We start from the raw sequence: 26326 nt of genomic DNA on the forward strand, positions 1-26326 counted from the left end.
GGGAGACTCTCAACTACTGAGCCACCCAGGTATCCTAGCTATCTGATTTTTAAAATATAACATCTAAGACCAAACATACAGCTAGTATGATTAAACACTGAAATGATAATAATAGTAATAGTAATAATAAAATACATACTAAGAAAATGTATGAACAACATCATAGCAAAAAAATGACATAAAAGTGTTGTGGGGGAAGGCTCTTAGTTAAAAATGTACCAAGGACAAGAAAGCCATTAGAAGCTTGTTGATTTGCTGATTTTTTAAATCGAAAAAAGTAAGTAGGGATGCCTGGGTGGCTCAGCAGTTGAGTGTCTGCCTTTGGCTCAGGGCGTGATCCCGGGGTCCTGGAATAGAGTCCCACATCAGGCTCCTTGTGGGGAACCTGCTTGGAGCCTGCTTCTCCCTCTGCCTGTGTCTCTGCCTCTCTGTGTGTCTCCCAAGAATAAATAAATAAAATCTTAAAAAAAAAACAGTAAGTAAATATGATCATATCATGAAACAAATAATAATAAATCCTCTAGACTGCAACAGGGGCCAGTTTGTAAAGTACACATACAAGAGGACGTTTACAAATACACAAAGGCTTTACCAGTTACAGAAGAGGCTTATGCAACAGGGAAAAAAAGGTTTAAAACTTGGGCTTGAAAATAAACAAAAGTCTCCTGTATTTAAAAGAAACGGAAGGCATTAATAACCAGAATAAGGATATCTTTGATGGAGTATTATAGCTAACGTGGTTTCCTTAGAAGAATCTGATTACCCAAAAATGACAATGGCTATGGAGATGGTGTTTAAAAAGAGGGTCTATTTTTCAGGCCTGCAACTTGTGAAAGACGAATGAGTCCTAAGCAAGTAATAGAGCGCCTCTCCTAAGATAACACACCAAGAATGGTGTGTCTGCTAGACCAGTGACCTGATATGGACTTTTCATAAATTTGGAAGATTGGGAAAAGATTCCTACCTAAGATGTTGTAAATATTTTTTTTGTAAATATTTTAATAACTAGTTTACACAGCAGTTTGTTTCCTTGAGAGCAGTCTATCATCTATGAGACTAGCCTAGTGCCTGGCATATGTAATAGGTATTCAATCCATGTTTGCTGAATAAATGAATATACAAATGAAGGACTGACCAACTTCTCCCTGTCTCACTGCAGTCATCAAGCTAATCTCACCACGTGCTATGATGCTTATGAGACCTTATTTGTTCAATGTGTTACTCTGTATACTCACATATGGATATCAGATCATAAATACTATTCTTGATGTTCTTCATAGTTTTCTCCTATTACTCTATAGTTATATTTTGATTTTTTAAAATCAACTTCTACAATGTTCAATTCCATAGTATGATCTGAGGATTTTCTCCCCATTCTCCTAAATTTCAGTATCAGCTTGCTATTTCTAAAATCACCATCTGTAAGACAGGGGAAGATATGTATACCACCGGACCTCTCTCCATCTATCATCCTCACTCTTCTGACTTTCACATTAGTGAAGGAGGGTTTAGGTTCCAGGCTTCTAACAGTAGTTGCTATATTCTTGCATATTAATAGTCCAAAATGGGCAGTGAACATGATGAATTTGTACATTTTCCCTAATGCCAGCTTCATTAAGAGCCCATATACCTATTCTAGCACATGAATTCTCTATTTTTCATTTTTATGGTACCCAAGCTTAGATGGAGCTCACCTGCAAGGAGAAGGTATGAGTAGAAGAGGAACTTCATTTAGTCTTAGATAAGTGGGTCTAGGATCAAAACCTAAGTGCCCCAAAACAAGTTACCACTTTGTTGAGTCCTACTTTCCCCCTTAAAAAAGGGCTTACTAATACTTTCTACAACAAAATGGAAGGATTTTATGGGAATCTTTATTTTTCAGTATTATGTGGTAAGCTTACTGAGATATAAAATATACTTAAAATATCATCAACCGAATAAAATGTCCCATTTTTTAATTTATTGGGTGCTCACTAGAAACGAGATGAAGTCTGTGAAGAAAAAAAATGCCTCACATAAAAATCCTAGATTAATATTTAAGGCAAGTAAAGATATGAAAGTATTCTATGCCACTGAAAAACTACACACCTTAAAATAAGCAGATGGTGGCAAAGAACAAAAATGTTACTACGCAACAGTGAAACAAATAATGCCAAGAATCAAAAATTTTAAATGTCAAGAGTATAATATCATGAAATACCAATGTGTAAGGAAAAGAGAAACATAAATTCAGTGAACAAAAAGAATTTGAGAAAAGGAGAAAATACAAATATCACTGGGGAAGTAATTATTAATTCTTTATATAAATAGGAGGAGCTTTACTGAAATATATAATTGTATTATTGTAATTCTATTACATCACTGTAGGTATACCACACTTTAATTTCACAATGTTATTTTGATGATTCCTACTGTCCAGGATCAATATCAGATGACCATTTTCCGAATACCACTCTGCCCGCATAATGTGCAGGGGGATAAGAGGTGTGGGCATAAAGCAGAGTCACTGACCGTTAGTGCCTCATCATCTAGCTGAGGCAGCAAAATATCAATCAGATCAGGGCCATGTACAGCAAGATGCAAGCAATGGTATAACACCACCAAAGTTGACAGGTAGAGGCTGTGAAGCACTTAGGAATTTGTAAAAGAAACTAGTACCTGGCAGGAGAGATTTTCATAGGCAGGGATGATGTTTTTTATTCTCTGATTCCTCAAAGACTGAAAGGCATTGCAGACAATTGCTAACACTGCTGGGCTGAAGAATGACCACGGTGCCCATGCATGCCTGAGGGTGAGACACTTCGCAGCCCCTCATTTCTTGGAACAGCCCTCAAATAACATAACCAACAATGGGCAGAGGAGGGATGTCACAGTACTGACAAGTTCTAAACTTAGTAAGGTCTTCTAGCCACTTTCTTGTAGTCCTCATAACAATTTAAGGAGTCATAGGAATCAAGCTAAAACTAGAGTCACAGGATTTTGCTATTTCCCATTAGCAAAGGAAAAAAAACAAAATAAAACACCAAAAAACAATGAGTGCTTATATAGCAAAGGGACCATGAGAAATAAGGCCTTATGCTTCCTTCAATGACCTCAGCTTGCCTGATCTGGACAATCACATTCCACGGACCTTAGAAAACTGAACCATTTGGGGGGCTCTCTGGAGAATCACAGGGAATGATAGAGGTGCCAGGAAACTGGAAGCAGGAAAATGCCACTGCTGTTTTTGAAAAGAAGAAAGTAGACTCTCTTCACATCAGAAACTAGAGAGCTAGACATAGATCTTAGGTGAGATTCTTATAAGGATTTTATCCAAGAGATGATCTGTGAGAACCAGAAAGGGGCACACCAAAGAAAAGTCACGTTAAGCTGTTCTAATTTCTGTCTTTGGCAGCGTAACCATGGAAATGCAGTGTGTCTAGACTCCAGTGAGGCGTGTATAGTAGAAGTCCCCATGATATTATAATCAGCGGAGAAATGGGTCTGGTACAGGGCAACTGCTGACTCTCACAGTCTGTAAATAGCTGAAGGAAACAGATCATTCTATAAAGGTTTCCAATGTAATGCCAGAGAACTCTGATCTTGACCCAATCTTAACCAAAAACTTTAGCTATAATGTAAAGAATACAAAGGCATGCTCAAATTCTTCAATGACAATGAATATTGAATTCATATAATAAATTAAAATATAAAAAACATTGCTATACTGCTGTAATGAGCTGCCTCTATGAGATAAAAACAACAGGAATAAATGTGGGGTCTTATATTGAGGTTAGCTTAGCAGCACACTGGGGAAAAGATTTAGGCACTTCAGGTTAAGAGCAGAATGAGTGAACCATGCAGGAGACAAAGCTGCCCCTAAGTCAAGGTGATTTTATACTGTATTGTTATCGGTACTTAAGATGATAGGAGAGAGGGACGTGTGAGTGTACACCTCATCTTCAGGCTCCTTGGGACATGTCCACATCCAGTTACAGATGTACACATACAGGAACAGATACAAATGTATCCCTTCAGGAGGGGATGAGCAGGATGGTGAAGGGATTCAGTTATTTCTATCAGTCACAGGAATGGGGACAAAATGAATGACACCTCCTACTCCTTATGAGCTCAGACCTTAATGGGAGGTGGGATGGGGGGGGGGGGACACAGGAAGGGCGGTTAATGGAACAAGAAGAGTAAGTTTGACCTCAAGAAGAGAAGGACTATGCAGACAAGCAGATGTCTATAAACTTCTACTGGACTGCTATTAACAAACAAAGTTAGACATTTTAGGTTCTGATCCAAAGAGCTATAGATCAAAAACTAACAGTTTTGTAACAAACTCGTATTTGCTTTTATTATTACTGTCTTTATACTTTTAATCAAATTTGGCTAATGGTTGTATTCTTTTTAATTAAAATTAAAGGTTGGAACAGTGAAAGCAAGTTCAGGAAGGTCTTTCCTTTTGAAGCAAACATTCAAGCGTCTGAGGCAGACACTAAGATAAGACAATTTCTACATTCTGAATTGATGTGAGTGTTCTTCAGTTTTCATAATGCTGTCTATCATATCACCGCTATCTGTAAAAAGGCACCTGGAGCTTAGGAAGCTGTGCTTTTCCTGAAGGCATCATGGACAGCAGAAATCTTAGTGCTGTTTCTCTGTTTGGCTATACAAAGCTGAGATGAATATATGACCAACTCTTACAAGTATCTTCTCATTTCATCCCAGGCTTTACTTATACTAAATTTCCTCTTTGCCCAGGTCTATTTTTATCATTCTGTTGAACTGCATTCTTTTGTGCCTTGTAAAAATACTTTTTGGAAGGCAGACTATGTACTTTCACTATAATCTTTATTGAAGACAAAGAAGTTTTTATGTGCAACTGTAGTATAATTGTGTATGTGTGTGTATCTCAATCTTAGAGTGAACTATCACTGAATAACGGGAAATTGTCCTGCCCAAGGTTGCAGGCCATATACATTCAAGAGTGAATACTGAATCTTGAGGCTGTGGATGTAATAAATGCAGGGTATGGATGCAACAAACAGCTATGCATGTAATGTACATGCACAAAACCTATGACTCAGTATCTATAATCACTTTTACCACAGATGATACCAATCCACAAAATTATCTCTGTGATAAATCTCTCTGGGATACAAGATCAACTACATACTGTATTTTCCTCTATTTACTCATTTCTATTGTCCTTACTGACGATTTTTTGGCCAAAGTATACTAAATATACTTTGTTTCATTTTATCCAGTGATATAAACTGGAATCCATATATTTTTTTTCTCTCTTTTGCATTAGTGTTTTGAACTATAACATATCTCATGACTTCATTTTCAACACTCAGAAAATGCTATGGATGACTAAGGACAACCATTTCAAAATGCACAAATATTCAAATTTGATTTAAACTAAGATATTAATAATATAGGATAATAAATATTTTTGAATAAGCATTAGATGAACAAAATACTCTAACAATAAACAGAAAAAAAATCACTGAGCATCCTATGTAACAAAGACAAGTTTCTTTGCTTTACTTATAACAAAACTGGAACTATAGAAGAATGAGGTACTGGGAAATCAGGAATATGCTTCAGAAGTTAAACACCTTCAGGACCATATGGAATCTATTCTAGAATTCTAAAAGGAGTACTAGATGAACTTTTCACAGTTAGAGTTTTAAAATATCCTAGAAGTAAGAAGCATTTCTAAAATCTGCAACTCTTTAGGAAGCTTACAGATAGTTACATACTAAACTTCTAATCAGACAGTTCATCCAAAAAATTTAAACTTCTTGGCAAGAATTTGTTTAGAAGAGATATATATGCCAAACAGCATAGTAATTCTAGAGAATAAACTATATATAGCAGTTAAGTGTTTTGGCTTCTGGATTTATTTTTACAACCAAAAGATCAGTGCAAGATAACCTGATATAAAAAAAAATGCAAAAGGTGTAAATAGGCTTTTCAGAGGTGAGGATATCTAGATGGCCAAAACTAGACAACTAGTAACTAGAAAAATGCAAATCCATACTACAATGAGATATCAATGAAACAAACCTCAGAATGACAAAACATTTTTCAATACCAAATTTTGGTGAAGATATAGAACACTGGTAAATATCATAGGCTGCTGATCGGTATGTAAAGGAGCCATCACTTGGGAATACATTTTGACATCTACCTATACCTAGTTAAGCTCCTGATAAATATATTCTATAGGCCAGTAATTCCAGTCCCGATTAGAGACATTCCCGCACACAAACATCTGGAGAGTCACAGAAATAAGGTCATGGCAGCACTCTGTGGAAGCTCTGAAACACAAACAAGCTATATGACAATTAACAGTAAAATGGGTAAATAAATTGTGCAGTCACACATCGTGTTTCATCCATAACAACACAAGTAAACAACAGCACTATACAACAAGAATGACTCTCACAAGAATATTGTTGAATAAAGGAAGTCACAAAAGAATACAAACAGTAGAATTCCAGGTCAGTAAAGTTTAAAAAATAGGCAAGATAAAACTTTATTAAGGATGCATTTGTAGGCACCAGGGAAATGACTATTAAAGTCATTTAATAGTCATTAAAAAAAAAAGTCAGAGGAGTGTCAGAGGAGTGGTTACTTCTACAAGGAGTAGAATCTCCTCTGTGGGGAGATTTCAGAGGGGACACTAAGAACTTTTGGAGTGCTGGACTGGTATGGGTAATTATCAATGGATATTTTTGGTTTTTAATGTTTTTTAGCTGTATATGCATTTTTTGCACTCTTCTATAGTTTTTCTCATGAAAAAGGAAAAATATAAATGCAGAACATGATAAATTCTTTTTTTTTTAAGATTTTATTTATTTATTCATGAGAGACACAGAGCGAGAGAGAGAGGCAGAGACACAGGCAGAGGGAGAAGCAGGCTCCATGCAGGGAGCCCAATGTGGGACTCGACCCCGGGACTCCAGGATCATGCCCTGGACCAAAGGCAGGTGCTAAACAGCTGAACCACCCAGGGATCCCCGATAAATTATTATTAGATGTGATCTATAAATAGAAAAACTTGAGTATTTATAAATAGGATGCAATAGTGTATAACAGCTTAAATACTATGGTTTACTTCTGGTTATAAAACTACACTAAAAAAACCTACACTAAATTTTATAACTCATAAGTGTCTTGAAGGTATTTATTTCAATAAAAAAGGGGCTTACATCACAAAATAAAATATCTGCAACCCCATTTACCATTCACTAATAGTTTCTGAGAACAAAACCCACAGTTAATATGTAACATCAGGGTCAACTCTGTTCATACCTATAGGCAGCAGTTCACATTGTATTCTATATGAATGATGCTCCTTGGAGTGTGCAAAGTGTGGACATGGTTCCTGTAACATAGGGAAACACTGAAAAACTGTTAATAAATCCCAAAAGTATCTTATTTGTTACAAACAGCAAAGAAGGAGAAATGGAAATCTCTTTTTGGAAAGTTCTACAGGCTCACCTTGTAGGATCTGGGATTGGTTACAACACACAGATGAGGAAAAAGGAGAAGCCTGGAATGTTAAGAGTTAATAAAAAGAGGGATGCCTGAGTGGCTCAGTGGTTGAGTGTCTGTCTTTGGCTCAGGTCTTGATCCCAGGGTCCAGGGATCAAGTCTTGCATCATGCTCCCTGTGGGGAGCCTGCTTCTCCCTCTGTTCCTCCCTCTGCCTATGTCTCTGCCTCTCTGTGTCTCTCATAAATAAATAAATAAAATCCTTAAAAAAGAATAAAGCTGAGGTGTGATGACTGGATCAAAAGGCATGATGAGCACACATTTCTTCTCTTTTCCAACTCAAAACACCACAAAATTACAGAAAAGGCATTTTTCAAGATAAGAAAATCAGTCTAGAAATTTAGAAAATGGCTTTAGTGTGAAGTCAGAAAAATAAGACTGTAAACCTATGGTAAAAAACCATAGCACCAAAAAAACAAAAAACAAAAAAACAACAAAAAAACCCCCATAGTACCAAACAGAAGAGGGCCTGCTTTGGAGCACACGGGGCGGGGGGCAGGATGCAGGCTCAGGCTACTCAGATACCAGATTCTAGGTTCTTCAGTCAGGGTCAAGATCAGATGATCAAGAGTAGAACTAGTGCAGCTGGCTGGTCTGCCCTTGTCCTGTACATGTTCAAACAGTTGCTACAGGCAAAGAAGTCGATCCAGAAAGAGTAGGGCCCTGGTCAACTACTGATGTCTGAAAGGGACTGATTCTCTAAGCAAGAAAAGTGGAGTATGTAGAAATAACATTAGACGAAGCTTTACTTATTTATTTATTGCGGGGGTGGGGTGCAGTGGGAAAGGGAGAGAGAATCTTTTTTTTTTTTTTTCTAAAGATTTTATTTATTCATTCATGAGAGACACAGAGAGAGAGAGAGAGAGGCAGAGACACACGCAGAGGGAGAAGCAGGCTCCATGCAAGAAGCCTGATGTGGGACTCAATCCCTGGACCAGGATCATGCCCTGGGGTGAAGGCAGACGCTCAACAGCTGAGTCACCCAGGTGTCCCAAGAAGAGAGAATCTTAAGCAGGCTCCACAATTGGGCTCGATCTCACAATCCTCAGATAATGACCTGAGTTGAAATCAAGAGCTGGACACTTAACTGACCGAGCCACCCAGGTGCCCCTGAACAATGCTGTTTTTAAATTGAAAGCTGTGTGCATGAAGGAGAAACAGCCAGAGACCTTGAAATAAAAAAGTTATGACATAAATAAAAAATCTCAATCAATGAAATAAATAGCAGAACAATTTTTTTTCTATAAAGAATATTTCTGGGGTGCCTTGGTGGCTCAGTTAGGCGTAGGACTCTTGGTTTCAGTTCAGGTTGTAAGATCAAGACCTGAATAGAGTCCACTTGAGTTTCTCTCTCCCTCTCCCTCTTCCCCTAAAGCATGAGCAGGTGCAAGCAGGTGCAAACAGGTGCATTCTCTCTCTCTAAAATAAATAAATAATTTTTTTTTTTTTAAAGAGTATTTCATAAGAGGGGTGCCTGACTGGCTCAGTCTATTGAGCATGTGACTCTTAATCTTGGGGTTGTGAGTTGAGTCCCAAGTGGGTGGAAGGATTACTTTAGAAAAAAGGTATTGCATAAGAATGATCAAAATAATTCAAAAATTTAAAAAAGATGAAAAAGGTAAAAGACATTTGGAGACTTGAGACTAGTCCAAGGTTATGTTTATCTACTAGTAATAGTACTGGTACTAGGGAAAGTTTGGCTTCAACAATCTTTAAAAGAAGTTCTGCAACCAAATAACATATATAATAGAAGGATTAGAACACAACAAACAGTGCTAAGCAAGTAATTCAGACAAATGAAGATTAAAGTCTAAATAAACTCCCCATGATATCAACATGAGAGGGGTGAGAAGCTGAAGAAAATCAAATTGTACTGATGTTCTTATTTAACCTAGTGAGAAGAAACACATAGCAGGTGAGTGTGCCTTTGCTGCTCCCCTAAGGAAGAGGAAGAACCACTGCTCAACACTTGAATGTGGGGCTGGCCTCCTGGGACTCACAAAATGTGGCCAATGTAGATCTTGTGCAACCTTTGAGGTTTAAAAGACCTTGCAGCTTCTTCTGGAATCTTGAAATCACTATGCTGTGAAAGAGCTCAGGATTAAGAGATGCCATGGAGACAGAGGCTCAGCACTCCCAGCCCTTATGGCCAATACCTGAGAACATGTAACCCAGGTCATCTTGGAAAGCCTTGCCCTGACCAAGTCTCCAGCTTACTGCATGAGTGAGCCCAGGCAAGATCAGCAGAAGAACCTCCCTGCCAACCAAGACTTGTGAGAAATTTAAAAAAACCATTGTCTAAGCCACAGAGATTTAAGATGACTTGTTATTACATGATGAGCAAGTGAAACTAATACAGCCATTAATGAGGGCAGGGGAAAATATTTAACTTACATTATTTTTAAGAATCATAAGATTAAAAAATTAAAATTTTCATGCCGAATTATAAGATATAATTTAAAGTATTACTGATCTTCCATTTATTATGTACTACACTATAAGCTAGATGTTATTGACGAGTTTAATGATGAGTAAGACCCTGACCTCCAATCCAATTTACAGCATAAAAGGGAAGACAAATGAAAAAGCAATTACAATAAAATGCAGCTTGAGATCAAGAAGGCAGTAAGAGCTCGAACATGGAAGGCAGGTGTTCAAAGTAGGGTTTCGAAAGGCATGAATAAATGGGGACACTATTCCAGGTGCAGCAGGACCCATGTGGGGAAAAGCCCACCTATAATGTATTAATTAATTTTATTAAGCTTTTATTTACATTTAAAACTTTGCTTTAGGTCCAATAGATTTCTCAAAAACCTCCCTAGACTATTGTTTCACATCATTTGCAATTAAGAATATTTAAGCCATATCAAATCTCAAGCTGTTTAAATAAAAGATTTGTTTTTATCATTAGTTTTTCATATCAAATGCTAGCATTAACAAAGATTAGAAACTAATGAAATCACTAACAGTACATATGAGAATTCAGAAATATGGTAATTTATAAGTGAATTACTAGAGGCAATAAAAATAATGTAAAATTGTTTAATTAAGGACTTGGGCATTTAATAATATTTATAAGGTCTATTAAAAATAAAAAGTATACAACCTAGTAACAATCTGCTATCTTATGCAGTGGTTGTGTTTTTAGTTCATTATATTGATTTTTCTTTTTACATGGACTAGCTAAATGACTTTTCAGTGTCTTGGGATTTATACTAAGCTGTCTAGCTGATAATAATCTAGTTCTGTATTAGATTTCTTAGAAGTTCTGCATTAGACTTCTATTTAAATTATACATTCATTTGTAATTTGAAAGATTCCATTTAAAATTTAAAATTCTCAAAAGTATGCTGCCTAGATAATTTCTAGTATGTCAAAAACAAGGTTCCTATGATTATACATGTGGGAAATACTACAGAGCCTGCTTCCTCTTGAAGATCCCTAAAAACCTTGTGTTCTAACAGGTGATCTGTGGACCAGTTACACTGCCTAATGGCAGCCCATTAGAGCTTGTAAGAAATGCAGAATTTTAGGCCCTGAGACCTACTGAATCAGAATCTTCCTATGAATAAGATCCCTACTATACATACCTTCAAGTTTAAGCAATAGTATAGAGCCATTTAAAAACTCTGAGAAATCTTAAAGTAAATGAACCTGTTTAATCTCATCTTAGTATCGCATATTTGTTTGACCCCTACGCTTTTTAAGGGTCACCTATTAATACTTTGAGAACTTCCACAATAATCATTATTAATGGGCAAATGTAGCTAAAAAGAGGTATTGCTCCAACCTTTACAATTAAAATTGGGCTCTCCCCAGCTTTTCCAGTAATGTCAGTTTATTAAAAGAAAAACATTCATTAAGTACTCTTAAGAAAATGAGAAAGAAAAAATTTAAGTCTTTTTAATAAAGATTCCTGCCAACAAAATTAACCACAAAATTGTGTTTTGGCTGTAAGTTGGGTACCAGTTTCTTGGAAAACTTAGTTTCTAAATGAAGGAATAAATGATTTTCCAGAAAAAGAACCTGGCCCACTCCAGGCCAGGTGTGACTTTTAATTATATTTTTAATGCTTGCCTCATGAATACTTACATGGAAACAGAATGTATACTGGTACTTTGGTTGTAGAGATCAACTCTCCATCTAGGTTATAACAATTTGCTTAAGGTGTCCAGTTTGGGACAGATGTTAATCTATAAGATTTCTCACTGAAAGCCCAGATGAGAAAGAAAAGCTGATAGTTTTGAATGAGAGTCTCAAAAAATACTGATTTTATACATGTTTAAAGTCACTTTTAATAATGCTGATTTAAGCAATGATGCATCTAATGATTTCCAACTTTGTAAGCAGCTCTTTAGTGTAAAAGGGAAAATTTTAGGCATCCAAAATAAAGTACAGGAGATTAATAATTATACTTATAAACAATCCTTTCTTTCTGTCCCTGTCTTCAGCAACTTGAAGTTAGAAAACTGATAATTATCTTTTAGTCTCATTTATTCAGTTTAGATTCTGTATGTTTAATGCCGTAGTTTGTTTCCAAGAAGACAAACACATTTTCACACTTAACATCTCCAAACATCTTTCTGAAGAAAGCATAGGAAAAAATACCAACCATTACAAAGTTTCTAGAATTTTGTTGATTACAGATGGCGCATCAGTGAACCACTGTTCTGAATCAGTGTTCTATATCCCTCAACCATGCACTCTAAGTTCAGTGAGAGCAGGGGCTATTTTCATCTGGATCAACACTGTATTCTCAGCGCCTGAAACATAGTACGTGTTCAACAGTTTGTTCAGTGAAAGAATTAAACAGAGGGAAAGAGGGTTGCCTGGGTAGCTCAGGGGTGGGACGCTTGGGTGGCTCAGTGGTTGAGCATCTGTCTTCAGCTCAGGGCATGATCCTGGGTCCAGGGATCGAGTCCCACATCAATCTCCTTGCAAGGAGCCTGCTTCTCCCTCTAGGTCTCTGCCTCTCTCTGTGTGTCTTTCACAAATAAATAAATACATTCTTAAAAAAAAAATAGAGGGAAAGAGTGGCAGCATATTGTGTTCCCATTGAAGTAACATTTACATGCTAGGTAGTGTTAGATTTCAGAACCATCAAGATGCTGAAGGAGCTCACAGTCTAGCAGGAAAGAAAGGAATAAAAACAGTGTGATGAACGAAATGACTCCAACAGTAAAGATGCATAAAAGGTCCACCAGTAGGAGGATCATCGGGGAAGATGACAGTTACTGTAGAGACAGAGAGGTAGAAAACAGCCCAATGTGCTGTGTGCAGAGAATGCTGATGGTCTAACCTGGGGGGTGGAGAAAACAGGGGAGAAAATTCTGGAGATGAGAAGATGAAGGAACCACGAAGGCAGGGAAGAGATGCACTCTGCACCAGCGAAGGTGGGAATATAACCTGGACTCAGATACCAAGGAGGAGGAGCAGCAGAAGAGAGTAGAAGCTAGATGGTGTCAACTTGTAGTAGTGGGAAAACATCTGGAAAGCCCCGTGAGGAGCTAGAAAGCAACTGCGGGGAATGGAGCAACTTCACCAAAGAAGACTTCAAGAAGAACATATGCCAAAAAAAAAAAGAAGAAAAGAAGAAGAAGAAGAAGAAGGAGAAGAAAGAAGAAGAAGAAGAAGAACAACACTACCCCACCACCACCACCACCACCACCACATGCCATGCAGGACCTGTAAGGGAAAACAAGTCTTCTTTCCATAATGTGCCCAAGTCTCTGGGAATACAATGATAAATGTAATCCTGGGAAAACTTGTCCTTCATTGTCCAGGTGATCTGTTTAAGGAGACTACAAAGAAGTCCTCGAGTATCACTATCCTCTTGGCTTCAATATCCTCACAGGGCACACTTAGATGCTACAGGGAGATGATCCTCAAAATCTAGAGAGAAAGAAAATAGAGCCGCTCCCAGGAGATTTAGAAAACTCAATAAAATAAGGGTAAGATTAGATATGGGCAGAAATAAACTAAGAATCAGTAAATTCATTTTTCTAAATAACTTTATAAAATAATCAAGGAAAGGATCCTAACATCCGGCCCAGAATGAGAATGTGATTGTGACCCATCATGTGTTATTACCATCAAAACTGGAGAAGGGAACAGTCATTATGAATCCCAGGAAGGGAAAACCTAGATCCTGGCTCTGCCTGGGGAAGTGAAAAATATGAGCTCTTCTATATCTATGAGGGACAACAGTCCTGAAATGAATTCTCTCTTGAAACTCTCTTTCCACCCAGAAACCCTGATGGCCAGAAGAAAGTCTGTCTGGTAAACATGGACATTTTCATAATTATGAATTAACAAATTAGCACTCTGGTTTATATTTAGTCTTCCTTCTTAGAACCAAAAAAACTGAGGCCAGGCTCAGGACTACAGTGACTTCAAAGCTCTGGTGTGATTTAGGGGAAGCCTCATTTCTACCACTATCTCATTCTCTCTAGACAACAATCTAGCTGACTAGTGACTCGTTATAATTCAGAAATTTAAGAAAGGGTGACACAAAACTCACATAAATAAAAAGGTTAGTCACCATGAGTAATATACATCTGTTAGTCACTCTACAACAGGATGAAAACAGCTATGTACTTACAGAGCTGCCTAGGAATGTTTTCCATGCCAACTGTTCCACAAATCTCTACCACTGCTGTGCATTTGCAATGCCTATGCATTGCAACTCCAACATATGCATGTTAATTAAACTAGATTCTTTCAACATTCATTAGTTTAAGTCAACTTTTGCAGAAGCTTACCTTAATTCTGAGATATCATTTATGTCTAGTAATCTGTTTTAAAATTTGCTTTAAAAGAAGTGCATTATTTGAAGGGCAAACAATTTTAAAACAAGAACCAGGATAATATGACTCAGTATTCCACACATATCTAGAAAGCACCTAGGCAATTATGTCTGTTTTATACATTTTAAAATAAAGCCTATCATTAGAATTCACAGTGTTTTGTGTTTTATAATTTATACCATACCATTTCTACTGGCTTTAATCCTACCCCCATTTTTATGACTATAAAAATTTTTATGTTTTATTCAGGATTTTTGAAACACTCAGTGGGGCTGATTCAGAGTAGGTATCTATTATTGGCTAGCTTGTGTTTACATATTCTCCTATTTCATGTGTAAAATTTAAATGGTGTGTCTTAGTCACAGGAAAGGTAAATAAGTGTTCTGGTTTGAAAACTTGAACAAATATAAAACTGCAATGGAAGTTTCACTTTGAAAATGTCTTCCTAAATGGTTTCAGTGTGTCTGTCTTCCTCACGTCTCACTATCAGATTTCCAGAAGGAAATTCAATCGGGTGACACAGTTAACTGAGCAAATGTTATTCATCAGATAAATAATACATTAAATTGTTCAAAGTTACATCAAATTCTTCAACTTGCTAATTTCTTCCAAACATTTATTTGTTTGGAGGTACTGGTAAGTTTTAGCATTCAAATCAAATTGTGTATCTTAACCGAAAAGTATACTTTTGATCAACCTAATACAGTATGTGTGAGAAAAATAAAGACCTTCAATTTAAAGGATTTGAGAAAAGGTTCTGTGGGGCAGGTGACACAGCAGGACTCTAACATGGGTCTTACAGACCTTTGAATGTTCCTTCTCCCCTACATTTCTCTTAGGGCTCTCCTTCCTCAACTCACTGAGGCTTACAGATCTGGCTCCCAAGGGACAACAGGAATTGTGCTGGACCTTGAGGAATGAAGAACTCTAAGACAATGATGGGGCAGATATATCAGTACAGATCACTACAAAACTCAGAGGCCAGGGGATCCCTGGGTGGCTCAGCGGTTTCGTGCCTGCCTTTGGCCCAGGGCGCGATCCTGGAGTCTCGGGATCGAGTCCCGCATCGGGCTCCTGGCATGGAGCCTGCTTCTCCCTCTGCCTGTGTCTCTGCCTCCCCCCATGTCTATCATAAATAAATAAAAATAAATCTTAAAAAAAAAAAAAACTCAGAGGCCAAAGTTAGGTGGAAATTTGGAAGGGGGCCCTCTGTGTCTGCTTGTCCCCACACTGTGGGTATCCTTATTAACAGCAGCTCCTTCTCAACACATCCCTCTGTGGGTGAGGATTTCCAAGCCTTCAACTCAGCCCTCCTGCCTCCCCCTCCCCAGCAGAGGTCCAGTCCTGTTTCTTGCTGCTTCCAGAACACAGCCCCTCCACCTCTGTCCTTATAACTCCACAAGCAAGTGTAAACCAAGCTCCCTGCCTCTGCTTCACCGAACCATTTCTTCCTCCTGCACACATACTTTGTAAGTGCCTCACCCTTAAGAAGGCATTCCTTAATGTGTTCTGCAACTGTTTTTTTTTTTTTTTGGATGACTCATCTCTCTAGTCCAACTAATCTAGTTAGAGTCTTAACAACACACAGTGCTCATTTTCACCCACTTGTATCTGTTCCTTAAAATGCCCTCACCTATTTAGAGTTAAGTGTATATATATCTGTATTTTCTCTGGTACGTAGTATGTGTGCTGGGGCACTGCATACAATGCCTCCTGACAGAACTGGTTTTACTATGTGAGGAGTTGAAAACAGAAACTGGCTTGTACTACTGCACTTGCAGAAAAATGTTTAATAAATTAGATGGCTCCTATTCAAAGCAAAAGAACCCCTGAACAATGAACTTCCTTAAAGAAGTTCTTTGTTCAGTAGCTGGCACTAAAAATGTCAAAACGAATCAGATTTCATTTTCTATCTTCCTAGTTAGGTAACTTGTTTCTTTTTAGGTGAGAGTTTTGACTTCCTTAAAGGAAGAATTTAGGAAGAATAACCACAACTCAAGAATGCTACATTCCACTAGCAGGAGATAACTCATCCCGTGTCACGATGTGTTCACTCTGGTATTTCTTAATTCTGATCCCTGCAATAATCTAGAAAGCTGTTATCAAAGTCCTGATGTCTCCATATACTAAAACATTACCTGTTCAGATTAAATGGGCAGGAAAATGAAATAATTAGATTATTCCATATTATAAAAACATGTTTCTTATTGCCACTATTAAAAATAAAGGTATCTGTGCCCTGATTTAATGAGCGGACCAAAGCAGCATTTAGTGATACTAAAACAATGTGACAGGATGCCTCAAAGAGGAACTATATCTACATCTCTTAAAATTTTACTTTTTTTTTTGCTTAATATTTCATTTTTTCAGAATGTAAAGGTAACTTTAGTTTATCAAACTGATCACAAATTCAGAATCTAAATTAATGTGACATAACCAAGTCTCAAAACATAAGCATTTTGAATTTAAAATACTGTGTCCTAGATGCATTTTAATGTCATTTTAATTTGGGGGGTAGGGGTAGCAGGAAGACTTGCTTTTATTAATCTGAAGATCATAAATAGTGATTTGAAGTTCATTGACAGGTTGACAGGGATATGCTCATATTTCTTTTAGATACTGCAGAGAACCTACCTAATGCCCTCTGAAAAGTAGAACATTCACCAATAAAGTATGGCATTACCGAGTATAAATAAATAATGATTGATAAATATTTAGAACCTTGGCAGTGCAAAGAAGACCACATGTTAGATGACTTTCCACAGCCACCCCAGAATCTCTCTACAATTAAGGTAATAGTGTGAATATAAAATTTTGATGTCCAATCAGCCTAGCAGGAGTATAATGGCTGTGTCAAAAATACCATCTGTCTAAATGGAAGCACATACCCTCACAACCTGTAAGAATTACAGCAACATATATAAGTTTGAACATCAGAGGTATTATGATAAATTAGACATTTAATTTAACGTTTGATGAAGATGGAGCAAGCTGTCACTTTGATGGAGTAGAAAAAGACACTGAAAAGGCAATCTGCTTATCTTATAGCCTAACAATTCTCTCTTCTTTCTAAGTCACTACTACTACTCTGAAAGTAGCAGATCTCTCACTATCAATTTCCTACCTATATATCAGTTGTAAACTATTAAAACACATGCAAGAACTGTCAGTGGGAGTTGGAAGTGCCTAGGACTTGAAGTGGTTTCTAATCTTCTCTCACTGGCATCTTCATTTCTGTTTTCCGTGTTTTCAATGGAATGTCTAAGGGACAGAGTACTCTTTGGGTGGGGAAATGCACATGTCTATGAAAGGAGAAAGGCAGCAGGCACCTTGTAGTAGAGCCACAATGAGCAGAGGTGAAGAAAGTCCACTACTGGGGATGGATCCAGGAATTTTTAAATCATGGACAAAAGATCACCACGGAGAGCACTGTGTTCACATTACCCTGCATTCAACTGGCAATAAAGATTGAGAGAGCTTTTTCAAGTAGCAGCCTAAGAAATTCCGTGACCCTAAGCATCACTTTCTTATCGATTGCTTAATACATTTCCTCTGCTCTTTTGGTATCTGTGAAAAAAACAAAAGAAGTTTGAGCAAGACATCAACATTAACTTTAATAATCTGATGGTCACAAAAGAACTGAAAAACAAGGACGCCTGAGTGGCTCAGCAGTTGAGCATCTGCCTTTGACACAGGGCGTGATCCTGCAGTCCCGGGATCCGGGATCCAGTTCCACATTAGGCTCCCTGCAGGGAGCTTGCTTCTTCCTCTGCCTGTGTCTCTGCCTCTCTCCATGTCGTTCATGAATAAATAAAATCTTGAAAAAACAAACAAACTGAAAATCAGTGTTTACTGTCAAGAAGCCCAAAGTCTGTCCTATCAAGGCCTGCAATTTACCTTTTGAAGAAAGTGGAGTTTTTCAAATGGAGTAAGACAGGCAAGAGATAGAGCTGGGAAAGCATCAGATGAAACACAACTGAGAGTCGGCTGGGACAGTCTCACATTGCCATAACTGAGTCCCAGTCTCACAGACCTCTGTAGAGCTTCACCACTGTGATATCTAAACCAGCTGGCTTTCAATTTACTGTTGACTAACAGCTGCCAGGAACAGCTACTGAAATTACATCACAACAAAGCCACTACGTTAACAACATGAAGTCATCTTTGTACCTTCACAGTTGTCAGTCACATGGAAAGAAACACTGAGAAATACACAGGTCTCTCTCTAGACTTGAATTCATTATTCCGATTCAGTATGTCATACCAATCATTTATGGATCAACATATGTGCACCACTGCAAAATATATGTCATGAGAAACGTACAAAATATGAAAACGTCCAAGTGACTGGCATGTCATCTCGGCTTTCAAAGCAAAACCAAGTACAAAACAGCCTATGGCTGGATGGAATAGGCTTTAGGTTGACCAGGGGAATCACTGACCATTTCTCACCTCTGACTTTCTGTAATTCTGTACTGTCAACCAAGAGAGACAAAGTAGCAACAGCAACTCCCAAGACCAGGTCTTCAAAAGTGAGTGCAACCATGAAGAAAACCATTAACTAAATATGGTTCTTTTGGAAACCACTTAGCCATTCTTTTATTAACCGCTTTTGATTTATCTTCCCTAGCCAAAATATTTTTACCAGCGTTGGCTGGCCCATCCATCCTAAGAGTATACAAGGCGAAATTATATCTACAGGAATTTCTTGGCAACAGTTCATAAAAGCATTTTAGTCAGACAGAACAGGGGAAAGTTCCACTCTAATGTTTCTTTCCTATTCTCTTCAGATAATTATAATATTCTAATTTATAAAATTTTACTAATAGTGAAAAAATAGACATAAGTATAAATTTTGAAGAGATAATTATGTCGAATCGATCAGATTTCAAAAATCACAAAATAGTATTAAACAGAGTAGCAACAAACTCTAAGGAAGCCATTTAACCAAATACAAGATTAGTCAAGAAGCACTTTGGTCAGAAATGCTGGAGATCACCAACAGACACCAAACACTGGGGCTAACTTCTGTGGTAGCAACTTATACTTGAGGACTAATAAAAACAGCCTCATACAACTCTAGAGACAGGAAGGACCTTGAAGATCATCAACAAGATAAGTTTTCCAAATTTCTTATTTTCTTAACCCCTTTCTCTAAATAAACTCCAAAAGTAATACCAATACATAAAACAATAAAAGCAGGAGCTACTCTTCCTGGACCTTCTTTATCTCCTCTGCCACAACTGGTCAGGCTGCTCCTCTGAAGAAGACCATCATCGAGAATGGCACTTTAGAGAGGTGACGGGAGGCTCTGAGCCAGGAGACAACCTACCCAAGGTCTAGCTAATAATGCATCTGCTGGTTCACAAGGCAGCGTTCTTTCAATTGCAGGATGCAACCAAAGCAATGCAGTCCTAAAAGGAACACGAGTGAGCTACCATCTGACTCAAAAGTACTTTCTTAATGCTATGCAACCTTTTTAAATTTCAAAATCTGCAGTATAGCTATGAGAGAAAAAGTTGGGATTTATTGTTTTCCAAATGTTTTAATGCTTCAGAATGAGGACTGCTTGCACATGCAGTTGAAGGATGAGCCTCCTGTAACCACTAAAAACAATTCTGTAGCCATGAGTTCAGTTTCAATTTTCATGTTTCTTGGCCATCAACAGGTGTGTCCTTCCAGACCCTCAAATTCATCATGTCCACAGCTGAATTCATTGTTTTCCTAAATCTGTATGGTTTATGGAATACCTTTCTTCCCAGTATCTAAAGCCATTCAAAATAGTTACCCAATTCATTCTTATAATATCCTTATGAACTAAGGAGGAGCAGTACAGAAATACTTTATGAGGGGGTACTTGGGTGGCTCAGTTAGTTAAGGGTCCGACTCTTGATTTCAGTTCAGGTCATGATCTCCAGGTTGTGAGATGGAGCCCCACATCAGGCTCCATGGTCAGCACTGAGCCTGCTTGAGAATCTCTGCTTCTCCTCTACCTCCCAGTCCCCCGCCCCCTCAGATGTGTGTGCATGTGCACATGCTCTCTCTTTCTCTAATAAGTAAATCTTTTTTTTTTAAAGCAAATGTTTTATGAGGTAGAGTCCATGATGTTATGGCATCAGAGCCAGGACAGGAATGGAGCTTTCTCTTAATTTCAACTTGAAGACACTATTAAGCTCTTCTGTCCATTTTCTCATGGAAAGAATCAACACTGGTATGAGCAGGAGTTTAGCAGTCTACAGTGACTCTTCGTATGTTATAATCAATAGCACAGCCATCAAAAAAGCTAAAAACATCATTGAAATTGTTAGAAAATATAACATTAGATATTCAATATATTTAATATTTTGGGAATTATAATAAATTTGGTCAGAATAAAGAACTGGAAATTCCTGTGTACTTGTAAGAAAGACAAAAATAGCATCTAACTTGCTGTCACTTATATTCCAGGTTAGCTAATAAAGTTTTTTTAAAAAAATGTATTTAGGGGATCCCTGGGTGGCGCAGCGGTTTGGCGCCTGCCTTTGGCTCAGGGCGCGATCCTGGAGACCCGGGATCGAATCCCACGTCGGGCTCCCGGTGCATGGAGCCTGCTTCTCTCTCTGCCTGTGTCTCTGCCTCTCTCTCTCTCTGAGTGTGACTATCGTAAATAAATAAATAAATAAATAAATAAATAAATAAATAAATAAATAAATAAATAAATAAATAAATAAATAAAATGTATTTAGAAGAATAAACCTGATTAATGAACCTAAATCATCCCCAAAGGAACTTTAACACTACCTGTTTTAGTAAGTTTTACTAACATTTAAGAGAAAAGTGAGGGCTTAGTTTTATGTTTTAACTTGTCTCCCACTCTTACTAGAAGAGCTAAATTAACAGGGAGATAATCATCTCTTAGGAATATAAGCATAAGAAGCAAAGATGGCAAAAATGGTAAAGTCAATGCACCAGATAAGTCTCAGATATTCAAAGCTGGATCAGCCAAGTTTTCAAGGAGTAACTCTTGTTATGGTGGAAGAAAACGGGCTGCATGTACATTCATTGCCCATTCCAATATTTACTGAGCATCTACTGTGTATGAGGCACTGGGCCATGTGCTTTATAAAAACCTATTTATATTGACTTTCTAACACTGATGCAAAGTTAACAGCTTAAAAGTCACTGCAATGCTGTAAATCGCCACTTCTCAAATTAAAGAAAACTAGCAAATGTACATTTGGTAATTTACCAAGTAATAGCAGTCATACTGTCAGCACTACATATATTTAAATCCAAATATGTGGAATGCAGTATCTTAGGAACAGCAAGAAAAGGAATATGGCTAAAAAGCATCTTAGGGACACACAGGTGGTCAGCTAAGTGACTGACTTTTGATTTCAGCTCAGGTCATGATCTCAGGGTCATGAGATGGAGCCCTGTGTCAGGCTCCAAGTCTTAAATATAATTACAAACCATGAGATCTCTGGTGAAACTTTCTTACATTTTCTGTGTTTCAGACTCATTATATTTGAAAATCATAAAGATCACTCTTTACTAGAATTCCTAACCAGTGGTTCTGAGTAAACAGTCCAGCAGGTTCAGCAAAGACCTAGACCTACTGGATCAGAGTTCCTGGGAGGAGATCACAGTCACTGTTTTTGACAATTGCTCCAGGTGTTTCAGACACACACATGAAAGGTTGAGAATCACTGTGCCAAAATAACAAATCAGAAGTAACATAATAAAACAGTGTTTTCATAACTCTATAAAGATAAAAAATACAGTTTGGGTTTATATTTATAGAAAATTTTACAATAAAATGTTAAAGAACACAATTTCTTAACTATAGAATCAATGTTGAACTTTTAGATAAGTCAATAACTCAGAAATTATTTATTGGGCTTGAAATTAAAAAATTGTTCCAAGTAAAGTATAAACTTTGCCCAGCTGTTAAATTTTTTTTTTTTTTTAAGAGAGAACATGTGAGTGGGAGGGAATAGGCAGGGGGAAAGGGACAGAGAATCTTTTTTTAATTATTTTTTTACTGGAGTTCAATTTGCCAACATATAGCATATAACCCATTGCTCATCCCGTCAAGTGCCCCCTCAGTGCCCATCACCCAGTCACCCCATTCCGCCCCCCCCCACCTCCCTTTCCACCACCCCTTGTCATTTCCCAGAGTTGGGAGTCTCTCATGTTCTGTCATCCTCACTGATATTCTCACTCATTTTCTCTTCTTTCCCCTTTATTCCCTTTCATTATTTTTTATATTCCCCAAATGAATGAGACCATATAATGTTGGGACAGAGAATCTTAAGCAGGCTTCATGCCCGTTATAGGGCACTTGATCTCACGACTCTGAGATGGTGACCTGAGCAGAAATCAAGGACACTTAACTGACTGAGCCACCCAGATGCCCCAAGCTGCTAAAATATTCAATTAAAAATTAGATATTTAAAATGCTTGGAGTGTTCAAATTTTTAACATAAAATTTCAATAATGTAAGATCTTAAAAGCACAATTTAAAAAACTTATGAGTGCATCCCCAGTAAGAAAATATAAGATAAAATGTTTGTATATATATATGAAAATAGAATTTCATTTTACAAAAACATTCTTCATGAAGTTACTTATGGGATTCATTTTTAGTAGTGAATTCTCTTAGTCAAACCATTGCATTGCATTTATTTATATGTTATCACAGTACTTTTGAATCACGGGAGGAGGAAATTAGAGGTAAAAGGAGAATCAATGGCATCTGAAGCTAAAGTGTTAGATTAGAGTTGGCTACCAATTAAATTAAATATGAAACAAATTAAAGCATCACTGAAATTCCTCTCAACATATCTTCTACACGAGACGACATGCATCTATGAAACATCAGAAGCATACAAGTACAGTTAACAATTTGGATATTGCTTATTTCATCTGACAAATGTCGCTTCCAGGAGTTTTTCCAATTCCTTCATATGTGTTATGGCTCAAAGTTTTAATTAGGCTAAAGAATTCCTATGAGGGGAGGTTCTAACTGGATTTATGCAAAACAGATGTGGATAGCAAAGCTAAGAGAGGTAGAAGATGGCCCTAAAATCTTTAACACTTCTTAACAAGAATTCCCACAGCATTCTTAAATATATAAATAGAAGACCACGGAGCAGAAAGTCTCAAGGATTTGTGCCAAAAGTTTATTTTAAAACAGGGAGAGCTTACTATTCTTGCTTTTATGAATGTCTACTTTTATTCTTACAAAAACTATTTCTAACACACTGTAGACACTATATCACACATAAACATTCTGTATCACCATCAGCGCCTATCAGCAGGTGACTTAACACAACTTTGTGAACCAATGTCTCCAACTGCACCAAGTGAATCTCAAGGGTAGTGTTGCATTGGAAATGCTTTTTGTTTGCCATGAGACTACCTGGGCTGAGGGAGCAGAAGTCTGGTGGTGGGAGGTCAGCTACAGGCAACTGTAGAGATTCACCTCAAAGGTGAACAGGAAAGGAGGTGCTAAAGGGGAGGGGTGAAGAGAAGACACTTCAGCTACAGACCAGATGGGACTTGGGGATAAGTAAGACGGCAGGCAAAGTGCAGGACTAGGAACTAAAGGTGAGGCATTTTGTAACAGAATTTTAAAGTTCAAAGGGGCTTGAGAGATGATTGAAACTTAAGGTTTCCAGCCCAGGGCACTAGCTTGGGCTCTAGCTTCTCTGAAAGCTTTCTGGGGAGCTCCCACACTAGGAATAGGAAGATATCAATCTCAGAAGAAATAGAACCAGAGTTCAGATGGACCCTAAGCTACAAGGCAGGAATCTGGATTCTAATGGACCTGGAGGTCACTAATAAGGAGTCCAGTACCTTATTTCCAGGAACCAACATCAACATATCTGGTAGTTCTAAAGATACGAAGGACTGAAAAGTAAGAAGATCAAAGTCACAACCTGTTTTAGGTGAGAAAATCTTACATCTGCATGGTGATATTGTGCATGTGCTAAGAAGACAGTATGAGAATGAATCAAAACCATACATTTTAACAGAGACTTAAATAATAATCATGCACCTTTCACACAACTATAAACTTGGCTGTGCCCTCACTCGGGTATTTAAATCTGCCTCTTTAACAAAACAGTATCAGATGACAAGACATAGTGGCAAAGTCCTGGAGCATAGCCAGTTCACCAGCATTGAAGCCATGCTCACTCCAATTTAGCTCAGTTGTCTGGACATGTGCAGTGGATGGGTATCAGCAGGGTATGCAAGCAGCTGCTACATGAGAACCTCAAGCAGGGAGGCTGTGCAGGGCAGGGAAGGAGAAATCTGTGAAGATGCACTAAAGTGCAGCTTTGAGTAATGTGGCATCTGTGGAATGCTGAGAAACAGAAGCATAAACCAAACTGGCATGTAGCAATTAGAAATAAAGTGGCTCATTTTAAGTGACATCAGTGGATACCTAGAAGGGCAGAGTTGCAAGGCAACAATAAACACTGGGTTTATGGTTGTTTCGCTTTATTAAATGAGACATTATCACTGGTAATGTTAGCCTTTTTAATAACACATCTCTGAAGTCACATAGCCCACTTGAGGCCACAGCCCACCAGGCCCCAGGGTCTGCTGCAGTAGAATAGGGAAGCCCGCCCCAGGGATTACAGTGTTCCCAGATTGCTGCTGAGCCTGGACCCTTCCTTAGGGAGTTTTGAAGATGCTTGTTGTCCTCACCAAGTTCAATCTAAAACCCATCTGTGCCTAGGTCTAGCAGCCATGCTATATTTTGCCAGGTTTCAGACAAAGCAATAGTTCTACAAAATGGCTCCTAGTTAGAGGCAGCCTCCAGCAGCCCAGTAAAAGCAAGGACACTGGGCAAGGTGATTCGGAATCTGTCGTAGCTCTCTGGTATTCATTCTGCCTGGAGCAGAGCTGCTGAGGATGGCTCCTAAAGGCACAGTTGTCACGGTAACTCAGAATATAAATACCTTTACATTAGTCCATGTCTTCTCCCAGATACCTACATCTCTGAATTTCTTTCTAATATTGGAAAGTCTAAAAGATTCTCTCTTATAGGAAATCTTTTCTAATTAACAGAAGAATGGAAGTCATTTCCCATGGTAGTCAATCCTCATGACTTCTTCACCAATACACAAACTCCCATGGTTTATTAGAAATATTTAAAAATACATTTAATATCTTATCAAATTGACTGGTAGAATTTTACTCCAAAGTATAAACAAGTAGATCTCTCCATCCTCCTATTATAAGGCTGTCTCTCCCCACTTATAAATAGAGTATAATAAATGTTACCACAAAGTCCTCATAAAATTGCTTAAAACAAAGGAATGTCAATCAAATTCTCTTATAAATGGTCAAGGATAAGTTTTCTTAACATTACTTCCTACACAACTTTATAAATATTACCAAATATCAAAGGCAATTTGTAGAGAACAAAACACAGATAAGCAGGAATCTTAAAAATCAAGATCTGTGGATTCACTTATTGATGTGTGTGGCACCATGCTCAGCACCAAGGAGAATACAAGAGTGAATCAGAAGCTAATTCTAACCTCAAAGTAAGTTCAGAAGTAAACAGGGCAGCCCAGGTGGCTCAGCGGTTTAGCACCGCCTTCAGCCCAGGGCGTGATCCTGGAGACCGGAGATCAATTCCCAGGTCAGGCTCCCCGCATGGAGCCGGCTTCTCCCTCTGCCTGTCTCTGCCTCTCTCTCTCTCTCTCTCTCTGTGTGTGTCTCATGGATAAATAAGTTAAAAAAAAAAAAAAAGGAAACAGGATATATGGCTATAAACACATTGTCAAAAAGTACCTGAGGTAATTAAAAGAGGTATAAATAAAGGGGCAATGGTGTATATGCACACATACAGGCAGGAAGAAGGAGGTGCTAGTGATCGGAAACATCTTTGTGGAAGAAATACTTGAGCAGGACTTTGAAGGGTACACAGCCCTTAGACACTGAGTAAAAAATGGGAAGGAGAAACTC

The 26326-nt window shown here is 37.9% G+C and overlaps 1 protein-coding gene and 1 long non-coding RNA gene across 16 annotated transcripts in view; one reads left to right on the forward strand and one right to left on the reverse strand.

Annotated features, from left to right (window-relative positions):
• The window catches only part of PKP4 (plakophilin 4), a 232869-nt gene that overhangs the window by 161128 nt on the left and 45415 nt on the right, over positions 1–26326 (reverse strand). The gene's annotated exons all lie outside the window — the stretch shown is intronic.
• LOC140624331 (uncharacterized) overlaps positions 4160–26326 on the forward strand; it is a 52851-nt gene continuing 30684 nt past the window's right edge. The window contains exons 1-2 of the long non-coding RNA XR_012023823.1: positions 4160–4261; positions 4409–4514. This is a non-coding gene — a long non-coding RNA (uncharacterized lncRNA). The remainder of the gene's footprint in view (positions 4262–4408; positions 4515–26326) is intronic.

The sequence above is a fragment of the Canis lupus genome, chromosome 34, assembly GCF_048164855.1.
Source record: "Canis lupus baileyi chromosome 34, mCanLup2.hap1, whole genome shotgun sequence".
Taxonomy (NCBI): Eukaryota; Metazoa; Chordata; class Mammalia; order Carnivora; family Canidae; genus Canis; species Canis lupus.